This window comes from Mandrillus leucophaeus, unplaced genomic scaffold (genome assembly GCF_000951045.1).
Source record: "Mandrillus leucophaeus isolate KB7577 unplaced genomic scaffold, Mleu.le_1.0 Scaffold354, whole genome shotgun sequence".
In the NCBI taxonomy this organism is placed as follows: domain Eukaryota; kingdom Metazoa; phylum Chordata; class Mammalia; order Primates; family Cercopithecidae; genus Mandrillus; species Mandrillus leucophaeus.
The window spans coordinates 1619359-1631868 of record NW_012103743.1 but is presented as its reverse complement, the minus strand read 5'-3'; the positions used below and the strand labels follow the sequence as shown (position 1 = coordinate 1631868).

The following is a 12510-nucleotide window of genomic DNA, read 5'->3' as shown; positions in this document are numbered from 1 at the left end:
AAGAACTGAGTAAAAGTTAGGTCACCCTGACGTGGCTAATATTTGTATTGTAAATGCAATTCAGAGTACATTCTTCCTATTATCAGATAAAGAAAAAATAGTGTGGAATGCAAGAGTTGTCTGCACTACTTTTGTATTCTCACTTCTGCTTTAGAGAAGGAAGTTCTTTTAGCATGCTAAGAGAGACAGTTAATATTCAAATTAATCGGAGAAAGGTCTCTCCTTTGAAGTCTCTAGCTTCTTTAGAGACGATGCTAGACACCAGCAGAGGTCTGTATGAGGAGGAAAACCCGACAACATGGGACCGAAGAGTGCCCATCCGCGGCTAATTGGGAGATTACCCAAGAGAAAAGTGTTTTGCGCCACCCTCTGGACTTTTTGTGTATATCTGATGGCTACTAATTGATACTAATATGATTGATAATGAACTACACCAGCACACCACGGCTTGATAATGGATCCCACGTGAATACCATTACACACTTTGAGGGACACAGCAATGAGGTTACGCAATAAATCTAAGTCTTGGATACAAGAAATAGAAACGATGGGTGTCAAAACATATGCCAAATAGAACTGAAACTCGGCAATGTACACATTCCGACCTAATAAATATCCCGTGAACTTCGATTAAAAATGAATGTCATCTCAGCAGGGCGCGGTGGCTCACCCCTGTAATCCCAGCACTTTGGGAGGCCGAGGCGGGCGGATCACGTGAGGTCAGGAGATCGAGACCAGCCTGACCAACATGGTGAAACCCCGTCTGTAATAAAATACAAAAATTAGCTGGCCGTGGTGGTGTGTGCCTGTAATCCCAACTACTCGGGAGGCTGAGGCAGGAGAATCGCTTGAACCCGGGAGGTGGAGGTCGCATTGAGCCGAGATTCTGCCACTGCAGTCTGGGTGACTGAGCCAGACTCTGTCTCAAAAAAGAAAAAAAAGAAAGAAAGAAAAAAATGAATGTAATCTCCTTTTAATTTTAAATGGAGCTTTTCAAAAATTCTGGGTTTTAACTCCAAGGGCTTCCTTCTGTGTTGTATAACTAGTTGGGGAGAGGACAGCACCATTCACTTAAACGTCAGTGGGAATCACATTTAAGTAAAAGGAAAAGGAAATCAGTATATCAAAGACACGTCTGCATCCCCATGTTTATTGCAGTTTATTCCTTCTTGGACGTCTCCTGAATTTCCTATAGAGGTGAAGCTATCTCTGCCTTAAGGAAAAATGAAGTGCCTAATACTGCTTATAATAAGGTTGCTTTTCCAGATTTAGCTTCTCCACCCGATTTTTGCACGAGCCATACTGAAGTACTTCATGTTTCCATACTCATGTTTTGTTTCAGCTACACTGAATTACTTAACATCCAGCACACTGCCAAGCTCTTTTCTCCCGCTTCTGAGGTTTGCACAAGTTGTTTCCTTTGCCAAGCAAATTCTTCCCCACCTCCCTACCCCTTGCCTAAACTCTTCTTTCGGGCATAGAAAGAAATATCGCTTCTGGGTAACCTTTGTCTAATAATGAAATACCTAAGACACATTGAGAACGTACTATGGGTCCCTCACTGTTCTAAGTTCTTCCACAGAGATTCACTTTTATAATTATCAGGAAAACTGGGCTTCTTTTTTATTTTTATTTTTTTATTTTTGAGATGGAGTCTAGCTCTGTCGCCCATGCTGGAGTGCAGTGGTGCGATCTTGGATCACTGCAACCTCCGCCTCCCAGGTTCAAGCGATCCTCCTGCCTCAGCCTCTCAAGTAGCTGGGATGACAAGCGTGCGCCACCACGCCCGGGTAATTTTTGTATTTTTAGTAGAGACGGAGTTTCATCTTGTTAGCCAGGCTGGTCTTGAATTCCTGACCCCAAGTGATCCTCCCACCTTGGTCTCCCAAAGTGCTGGGATTACAGGTATGAGCCACCGCGCCCGGCCTGGATTCACTTTCATAGTTATCAGGAAAACTGTAGGAAGTGTTAATAGGTAAAAGGACCCCGTTTCATAGGTAAGGAAACTGAGGCACAGAGAGAGAGGGAGTTTCTAAAATAGTGTTATACAGGTGGACTATAAACTGTGTAGTAAAGAAATGAAGACAGGAAGGAATGATTGCGAGAAAATGGTAAGAAAAAGGCGTCAGAAGTGGGGGAGGCCGGAGATGCGCTGCGCCGGTCGGCGTTCAGGCCGTCCTCGGACCCAGGCCCAGAGAATCGTGTCCGTGTTTCAGAGGGTGGCGGCTGCAGCTTTGCCTCAGCGAAGGCCACTGCACTGCGGCCGACTGCCGCAAGAAACCTCGGCTTTCCCTGACTCTGCACCCGTAACTTCACCTGCAACGCAATCCGAAGGCGAAGGCAGCAAATCCCGCCGGCCCCGCGCGGCCGGAAGCCTCGCGCCCAAGACTCCCCAGCGCCCAAGACTCCCCAGCGCCCAAGACTCCCCAGCACCCTAGCGCGCTGGCAGCGAAAGCGGCGGGAAACGCCTCCGCGTCCCTCCCAAAAGCCCCGGAGAGGGAGAGGGAGTGGCTGAGACAGGCCCCGCCCACGCGCGCGGGGCCCCTCGGCAACCGGCACAACACAACAAAATGGCCGTCGCGCCGCTGCGCGCCTGAGGAAAGAGCCCCAACGTCTTCCGCTCCGCCTCAGCCTGCGGGACTGCTCGGCTCGGCTCCTAGGCAGTGAGCGTCAGACCTGGTCGAGCCCGTTCTCCGGCGTCCAACCCGAGCGGTGGGAGCCGGAGGCAAAGGCGGGAAGGCCGGAACCGGGCGTGGGGTGGGCCGGCTTGGGATGGATTCGGGGCGGGGGCGCATGTCTGGGAATTGGGATTGGACGGGAAAGAGGGGAGGGCCCGGAACGGGCGTGGGGCAGTGGATGAAGGAGGGAGGTTTGGATGGGAAGAGGTGAGGACGGCGGGGGCGATTGGGGATGAAGAACCAGAGCGTGGGGAGGTGTGGAAGTTAGGGTGCGGCGCCCAGAAGGTTGTGCGTCCCGCTACCTGAGCTGAGGGGAGAGCTGGGATGTGCCAGCTGTCTGTGGGGAGTGAGCGGGAGAAAGGACAGTTTGGGCGTCCTGACGGGTTGTCACGGTATCGGACGGACTACAGTGGGTGGAGAAAGATGACAGGATGTGGGGACGAAATGCTAAAAGGAGGGGAAGAGCAAACACTTCCGTTATATTCGTTAAGGGACTAGTGAATTTTGAAGCCAGGCAAACTTGGGCTCAAACCTCAATTCTGCCACCTTGTGTAACTTAACCGCGTCTGTGATCCTTGGCATGTGTCTGAGCCTTCCTGATCATGTTTCCTCATTGTCCAAATAATTGCGAATCACGTTTGGGTGTTCACTATTTGTCAGATCCAGTTTTAAGCACTTTGCACGTATTAACCTCATTTAGAATTTAAAATAACTTGTATGAGGTTATCATTCCCACTTAAAAAGTGATAGCACTGAGGACCAGAGAGGTTAAGTAATTTGCCTAAAGTCACACAGTAAGTGGAAAGTCAGAATGTGAACTCAGGCTGTTTCGTTCCAGAATCCAGGCTTTTAATTGTTCAGATACATTGCCACTTGTAAATGAGGTTAGTAATTCTGATCCTATACAGCTAAATCTTTGAGGATTTAAATTTGGTATTGTCTAGAGTGTTTAGTACAGTCCTTCAGTCAACAAATATTTATTGTCTATAGAACAACAGACGAGACCTCTGCTCTCTTGTAGCTTATAGTGTAGAAGGAGAAACAGGCAACAATCAAGTAGTTTCACAAATAACTGTTTTAAAATGCTATGAAGGAGACTGCTTGGTGCAGAGATCATGGGTAATTGGGAGACAAAATCTTATACATCTTGAGCTTAGATCCTAGCATGGTTCTTCCTACATAAAAGTTGCTCAATAAAATTGAATAATTAATGGAAAGAGATGGGAAGCTTGAGTTTTAGGGTATCTGAGCAGAAGAGAGATGGGAGAAGGGGATTCAGGCTTTTTATCTGAGCAGAAGAGAGATGGGAGAGGGGGATTCAGGCTTTTAATAGGTGGAAAAGGACACGGGGGCCAGAGTATTAGGACGGAAGGGCAAATAGGCAGGCAGTTGGGTTGCGATAAAGAGGAATGGGTGGAGGTTTGAGTATTTTGTTTAGGGAGGGGAGTAATTGGAGGTCAGCATATTGGAACGCATTAGGATGTCAGGGTATTTTCTGGGATGAAGAGAGATGAGCAGCTTGGGAAGTCTGGATGGATAGAGAAAGGCTGAGTCTGGGCACAGGAAAGAACCATAGAGAAGTGGGGGAGACTATTACTGTGTTGGGGAACTGGGATAGAATTTGTGGGCAAATTGGCAGTCAGAATGGGATAAAGAAGAGTGGGAGGCAGAGGTGGACAGCACAGAATGGGGGAATTGGCTTTGGAAAGAAAAATGATTGGAGACTTTGCAGAGGAATAGGAATCAGGATATTTGAAAGGAGGAGAAGGTTAAGGAAGGAAAGTATTTCAGTAGGTCAGAGGGTATGGGATGAAGTAGACTTGGAGGGAAAGTACTGAAATCCAATTAAAGGGCTAAGGAGAAGGATATGGGGGTTAAGAAATGGGGATGGGTATTTGCATATTAGGGAGTCTGTAGAGAGAAGGAAGTCTGCCTTATTTGGAGATCAGAGAAGATGGGAAGTTAGGAAAGTTAGGAAAGGCTGGATGGAGGTGGAGTTTGCAGTCTCTACTAAACTGTGATGGACTGACTTGTTAGATCAGAGCAAGTATCTGGGTTTATAGGTGGCAGGACGGGTAATGTTTTGTTGCCTGGACATAGATTCTGATTATCATGTCATTCCAATGGCTTTCTCCTGCTCTGCAGACAACCTTTAAAATACAACTGTAGCTCTGAACTTTATTTGCTTTTTTTTTTTCTCTTTATCCTGCTCCTTCACTCGCCCTAGCCTACCTCTCAGCTGTCTTCATTTTTTCCATTGCTTGCTTGGTCTTTGTTCATGTGATTGCAGACAACATCCTAGGATCAAACTACATCCTCATCTCTCCCTTAAAATTATAATTCAGCATTTCAACCTCCAGGCAGTAGCCTATGAAATAATGCCAGCCATTCTCAAACACTGTAAACCCATAAGCCCACTTCACTGAGTTAGCTATTCTCTGAGACCGATTACATATATCTTGTTTCAATGTTAAAGCTTTACAGAAGTTGTGGCAAGCAAGGGTTTAAGTCTATGAATGAGTAAGCCTGACTTTTACTAATCAGGAGAGGTAATAAGAGACCTCATGATAGTCTGGTGAGACCTAAGGGGTCTTGGTCATTAGGATGTAAAAACTACAGGCTGGGCACAGTGGCTCACACCTGTAATCCCAGCACTTTGAGAGGCTGAGGCGGGAAGATCACTTGAGCCCAGGAGTTCAAGACCAACCTGGGAACTATAGTGAGACCCTATCTCTACAAAAAATAAGAAATTAGCTGAACATGGTCGTATGCTGCTATAGTCCCAGCTACTCAGGAGGCTGAGGTAGGAGGATCACTTGAGCCCAGGAGGGCAAGGTTGCTGTGAGCCGTGAGCATGCCCCTATACTCCAGCCCGGGCGACAGAGAAAGACCTTGCCTAAGGGGGAAAAAAACCCCCAACTACATACTATATATACTATAATAAATGTCGTCTATTAATCCATTTAATTAGGAATAAGATTTTACCTAAGCACATGCCTCTTAGCTTTTCTCAAATTTTAGAGTATTCTTATTTAGAAGGAGAATGCCAGTGCAGTTTAGCAACATCAATAGTATTACTGAGGACTGGGTGTGGTGGCTGTAATCCCAGCACTTTTGGAGGCCGAGGTGGGTGGATCATCTGAGGTCGGGAGTTTGAGACCAGCCTGGCCAACATGGCGAAATCTCATCTCTACTAAAAATAAAAACATTAGCCAGGCATGGTGCCATACACCTGTAATCCCAGTTACTCGGTAGGTTGAGGTGGGAGAATCACTTGAACCTGGGAGGCAGAGGTTACAGTGATCCGAGATCACACCACTGCACTCCAGCCTGGGCAACCGAGTGAGACTCTGTCTCAAAAAAAGAAAAAAATAGTATTACTGAGACTACAGATTAAACAAACTCAATTTCTCCCATTATACGCTCACAACACGATCCTGTAGGATTTTCCCCCACACATTAAGCAAGCAGTCAGTTCTGCAGTGGTGGGCACCACAGGGCTGTCCTCTAGTTCAGTTCAATTCTGACACTGTCTACCTGGAGACAGTGTCACATCCCTCAGGTTGAAGGCTGGCTCACAAGACTGCCCCCAAGTTTTGATGCCAACGGTAGGCCTCAGTTTTACCTGTGCTTCTGACTGACCAGCTATAAATGAGAGTTCCCACAACTCCTTCCTTGGGTTTGATTAATTTGCTAGAGCAGTTCACAGAACTCAGGAAGCACTTACTTACATATACTGGTTTGTTATAAAAGGTATTACAAAGGATATAGATGAAAAGATGCATAGTGTAAGGCAGGTGGAAAGGGGCGTAGAGCTTCCACGCCCTCTCTGGGTGGATTCCCCTCCAGGACCCCCTCCGTGTCTAGCTATCTGGATGCTCCCCAAACCCAGTCTTTTAAATTTTTACGGAGGCTTCATTATGTAGGCCTGATTGATTACATCACTGGCCATTGGTGATCAACTCAACCTTTAGCCCCTCTCCCCTCCCTCTTTCTAGTGACCAGCCATGATCCTGAAGCTGCCTAGAGGTGGCTAGCCATCGGTCAACTCATTAGCATACAAAAAGACACTTATGACAGCAAAAGAGACTTAAGACTAAGTATGTATTTCGTAATATTAAAATTACTAAAAGACTTTTTTCCATGGCAAAATTGTGTTATAAGGCACAGAAATTGTTTACCACGCTTGAAATTTGGACCAAAAGCCTTGTGGAAATGACATAAATAGCAGTTAATGTGACTTGGGAGAGTTTTTCTGATCCATATATATAGTTTAATACGAGAAAATGAAGCAAAAAGTACAGATACATTTAAGTTCACAGTTTAAAGAACAGGTTGAAGGCCAGGTGTGGTAGCTCACGTCTGTAATCCTAACACTTTGGGAGGCAGAGGTGGGAGGATTGCTTGAGATCAGGAGTTCGAGATCAGCCTGGACAACATAGTGAAACCCTGTCTCCAAAAAAATTAAAATAAAGTACAGATTGATTATCTTTTATCCAAAATGCTTGCTACCAAAAGTGTCTTGGATTTTGGATTTTTTCAGATTTTGGAATATTTGCATTATACTTATATTTTTTATATTTATATTTAAATATTTCAGATTTTCAGATTTGGAGTGCTTAACCTGTAGTGAATGAGGCTATTGGCATGGGACATTTGGCTATATTGTAATGTATGTGAAATAATAATTAACTTTTTAAAAGCAAAAAGTGTGACAGGTTTTTATTCCCTTCAGACTATTCACCTTGAGAGACCAGATCATGGTATCAGAGATCCTTTCTTTGTATAAAATTTTCTGGGTTACCTTCAGGATTTTTTTTGTTTTGTTTTTTTGAGATGGAGTCTCACTCTGTGGCCCAGGCTGGAGTGCAGTGACACGATCTTGGCTCACTGCAACCTCCACCTCCCCAGTTCAAGTGATTTTTGTGCCTCAGCCTCCCAAGTAGCTGGGATTACAGGCACCTGCCGCCTATGGCATCATGCTAGGCCATAGAGAACAAAGCAAACATAATCTAGACTCCAGGAAACTCAGATAGCTATATGATATGGTCGTTAAAAACATGGGTTTTGAATTAGATCAGGTTTCAAGTTTTAGCCAAACCAATTAGTTAAGGAACTTTGGACAAATTATTTAAGATCTTCATCTGTAAAATGGGAAATAACACTTATAGAGTTGTTATATTCAATTCTTTCAATGTGATGATACACATAAAGAGCTTATCACAACATATGTTTGTCTGTTTGTTTTTTAGAGACAGAGACTCCCTATGCTGCCCAGGCTGGGGTGCAGTGGCCAGTCACAAGGTTGATCATAGCACATTGTAGCCTGGAGCTCCTGGGATCAAGCAATCCTCCTGCCTCATCCTCTGGAGCAACTGGGACTGCAAGTATACACACTGTGCCTGACGAAATATCACAATATTTGGTACATGGTAAGCCCTCAGTAAATGTTAGCCACTAGTATGATATTCTTTAGAATTAACTTCAATCATCATCTTTTCATTAAATTTTTGGAAGTAGACAAACTTTAAATGGAGTCGAGTTTACTGAGTAAGGTTAGCGATCAAACTGGGAAAATAAAAACAAAATGTACCTGAAGTGATGGGCCCGATTTTCTTGTGAGACTTACAAATTAATTTGAAAGCAGAATCCAAAGAGGAATTCCAAAAATTGAATATATTAATAGATTATATTAGTGTAATCTCTCCTTTATATACTGTATATAAGTTCTGTAGGGGAGGAAAGGGAGTGATACCTTTCTGTCCCATCATAAAGGTCATGGCCAACACTCCAGTAACAAAGACAGGTTAACAAGAGAAAAGCATAGCAAATTTATTCGATCAAAGCTTTATGTGTCATGGGAACCTTCAGAATGAAGACCCAAAAATGCAGAAAAAATTATCCATTTTTATGCTTAGGATCAATGAGGTATGGACAGCTGCATAGAAATAGGATTGGACAAAATGAGTATGATCTAACGCTAATAGACTGAGTGAGGAAATTCAGCAAGGCCTGCCTCTCCAGATTTCTCTTGACCTCTCTGTGCAGCATTCCTTCCTCCTGGGTATTGGGTAGGACCCCTGTGGAATGAGGGTCTTAATTTCTTTATGGCCAGCTGTTACACAGAAAGCTGGGAGTTTGCGGGAAGTTTCTGTATAATCACAGCTTATGTATACCCATATGCTTGTGAAGGTATATTATCTTTTAATAGAGATATGAAAAACTCAGAATGTTTTTCCTACTGCCATACCACACAGTACAATACTTCTGACACCAGGCGTGTAAGGGTTGTTGCCCCATACATCAGAACTTCTTCAGTGGACACCAGCTGAGTGTCCTCTTACTCAGTTCAATTCTGACACTGTTTGCCTGGAGATAGCATCAGATCCCACAGGTTAAGGACTCAGTCCCACAAGAGTGCCACTAACTTCAGATGCCCATTACAAGTAGTAGATTGCCACCTATACTTCTGACTACTGAGCTATAAATTGGGACTCCCACTGCCCCCTCCTTGGGTTCAATTAATTTGCTCGAGTGGCTCACAGAACTTACATTTTTCCATTTATTATAAAGGATATTACAAAATATACAAACAGCCAGAGAAAGAGTTACATAGGGCAAGGTATGTGGAAAGGGGTATGAAGTTTCATGCTTTTGCCAGCATGCCTTCCTCCAGACACCTCCACATGTTCAGCTATCTGGAAGTTCTCTGGACCCTGTCCTTTTGGGGTTTTATGGAGGCTTACTTATGTAGGCATGATTGCTCATATCATTGGCTACTGGCTTTCAAATTTTAGCTGCTCTCCCCTCCTTAAAGACTGTGGGGTTGGGCTCAAAGTCCCAACCTTCTAAACATGCCTTAGTCTTTCTGGTGACTGGCCCCCATCCCAAAGCTATCCGGGTGTCACCAGTCATCTTATCAGTATACGAAAGACACTCTTATCATTGTGGAGATCCCAAAGGTTTTAAGAGCTATGTGATAGGAAACAGGAGGAGCATCAAATATACAGGTTAAAAGAGAAATTATCAACAAATTAAATTTAACAGTTTAATTGAACAAAGAATAGTTCACAAATTGGGCAGCCCTCAGAACCAGAAGAAATTCAGAGAGGTCTGTTCTGCAATGTAGGCAGGCAGCATTTATGGATAGAAAAGGGAAGTGAGGTACAGAAACAGCTTGATTGGTTACAGCTCTGTGTTTACCTTATTTGAACATGGTACAGTCACTTGACTGCCTGTGATTGACTGAAGCTCAGCTGCTGTGATTAACTGAGAGTCAGCTATTTGTTACAAAAACATACTCCTAAGTATGGCTTTCAGTTAGTTTACCTTTTAAGTTATGTTGCAGTTCATTATATAGAGACTTAAAGTACAGAGGCACTTGCAGGCAAAATTTAGTTTAATTTAACATACAGTCATGTGTCCCTTAATGACAGAATTTGCTCTGTAAAATGCATTGTTAGACAATTTCATCACTGTGCAAACATCATAGAATGTACTTACACAAACCAAGATGGTATAGGGATAGCCTCTTGCTGCTAGGCTACAGACCCGTACCGCATGTTACTGTACTGAATACTTCAGGCAGTTGTAGCACAATGGTAAATATTTGTGCATCTAAACATAGAAAAGGGACTGGGTGGGTGGCTCACACTTGTAATCCCAGCACTTTGGGAGGCCAAGACACGTGGATCACAAGGTCAGGAGTTCGAGACCAGCCTGGCCAATATGGTGAAACCCTGTCTCTACTAAAAATACCAAAATTAGCCAGGTGTAGTGGCATGCGCCTGTAGTCCCAGCTACTCAGGAGGCTGAGGTGGGAGAATCGCTTGAACCCGGGAGGCAGAGGTTTCAGTGAGCCGAGATCATGCCACTGCATACCAGCCTGGGTGACAGAGGGAGACTCCCTCTCAGAAAAAAAAAAAAAAAAAAAGAAAAGGTACAATAAAAATATGGTATAAAATGTAAAAAAGTATACCTGTATAGAGCCCTTACCACATGATTGGAGCTTGCCGGACTGGAAGTTTCTTTCCCAGTTAGTTGGTCAGTGAATGTGAAGATGCAGGACATTACTGTACACTATTGTAGACTTTATTATAAACACTGTACACTTAGGCTACACTAAATTTATTAAATGTTTTTTTCTCTCTTCAATAGTAAATTAGCCTTAGCTTGCTGTAATGTTTTTACTTTATAAACTTTAAACTTTTTAAAAACGTTTTGACTCTTTTGTAATAAAACTTAGCTTAAAACATAAACACATTGTACGGTTGTACAAAATTAATTTCTTTATAACCTTATTCTATAAGCTTTTTTCTATTTTAAAAACTCTTACTTTTTAAATGTTTTTTTAAAAACTGAGACACAAACACACACATTAGCCTAGGCCTGTAAGGGTCAGGATAATCAGTGTGACTGCCTTTCATATCTTGTTCCACTGATCTTCAGGGTCTTCAGGGGCAATAACATGCATGGAGCTATCATCTCTTATGATAACAATATTATGTTCTGGAATACCTCCTGAAGGACCTACCTGCCTGAGTCTGTTTTATAGTTAACTTTTTTTTTTTAAATAAATAGAATGAGTACACTCTAACAATAAAAAGTATGGTGTAGTAAATACATAAGCCAGTAATACGGACATTTATTACCAAGTACTATGTACTCTACATAATTGTATGTGCCAGACTTGTGTACACCTTGTAGCATAGTAGGTTTGTTTATATCAGCATCGCTACAAACATGTGAGTAATGTGTAGCACTATGACATTATGACATCTATGATATTACTAAGTTATAGGAATTTTTCAGCTTTATTATAATCTTATGGGACTACTGTCATGTATGTGGTCCATTGTTGACCAAAACATTGTTATGTGATGCATGATATCATATGTGTGATATTTTACAATATCACGTATATGAAGATGTTTACACATCATTCCACTATCCCTTTCTAACACCAATTTATACAGCATTAACACTTGAGCTACTCAATTCTTGGATTAAAAACTACTTTAAGCTAATATCTTATTTCATTAAATTTTTTTCTAAAAAATAATTTCCATTTTCACATTTTCAGCAGTGACTATAGGGGAAATTAAGGTACTAAGCAAAGATAGCATCATTATTAATATAGCCTTGCTCAAGATCTATACATCTTATAAGATTTTTTTTGTCCAAAAGTTTGTCAAGTTTATAATTTTTGTACTGTTTTTAGACTTAACGTACTTAATAAGAACAACTGTGTATCATGAAAATCTTTTTTACATACACTAACCTTGCAAATTTAGGGCGATTGATATTGAGGACTAGTATTGCTCATGCAGGCATCTTTTTGTTGAGATACTAAATAGTACATTTTACATTTTATGTTCTTTATGACTAATTCATTCAATAAATGTTAATTATTTACCATTTGCTAGGCTGTGTTCTACAGCGTACAGCACACTGTAGGCACAGCACACTGTATGCCTAGAACAGAAGAGGATGTCTTTTTTTTTTTTTTTTTTTTTTTTGTGAGTCGGAGTCTCGCTCTGTTGCCCAGGCTGGAGTGCAGTGGCACGATCTCAGCTCACTGCAAGCTCCGCCTTCCGGGTTCATGCCATTCTCCTGCCTCAGCCTCCTAAGTAGCTGGGACTACAGGCGCCTGCCACCATGCCTGGCTAATGTTTTGTATTTTTAGTAGAGATGGGGTTTCACCATGTTAGCCAGGATGGTCCCGATCTTCTGACCTCATGATCTGCCTGCCTCGGCCTCTCGAAGTGCTGGGATTACAGGCATGAGCCACCACACCCGGATGAGGATGTCATTTTTAAGGACTAATCAAGTC

At 42.8% G+C, this 12510-nt stretch overlaps 1 protein-coding gene across 1 annotated transcript in view; it reads left to right on the top strand.

Annotated features, from left to right (window-relative positions):
* Positions 1-2539: 2539 nt before the first annotated feature.
* CNTRL (centriolin) overlaps positions 2540-12510 on the top strand; it is a 103731-nt gene continuing 93760 nt past the window's right edge. The window contains exons 1-2 of the mRNA XM_011989522.1: positions 2540-2663; positions 7931-8103. The gene's annotated coding sequence lies outside the window, so the exon portion shown is untranslated. The remainder of the gene's footprint in view (positions 2664-7930; positions 8104-12510) is intronic.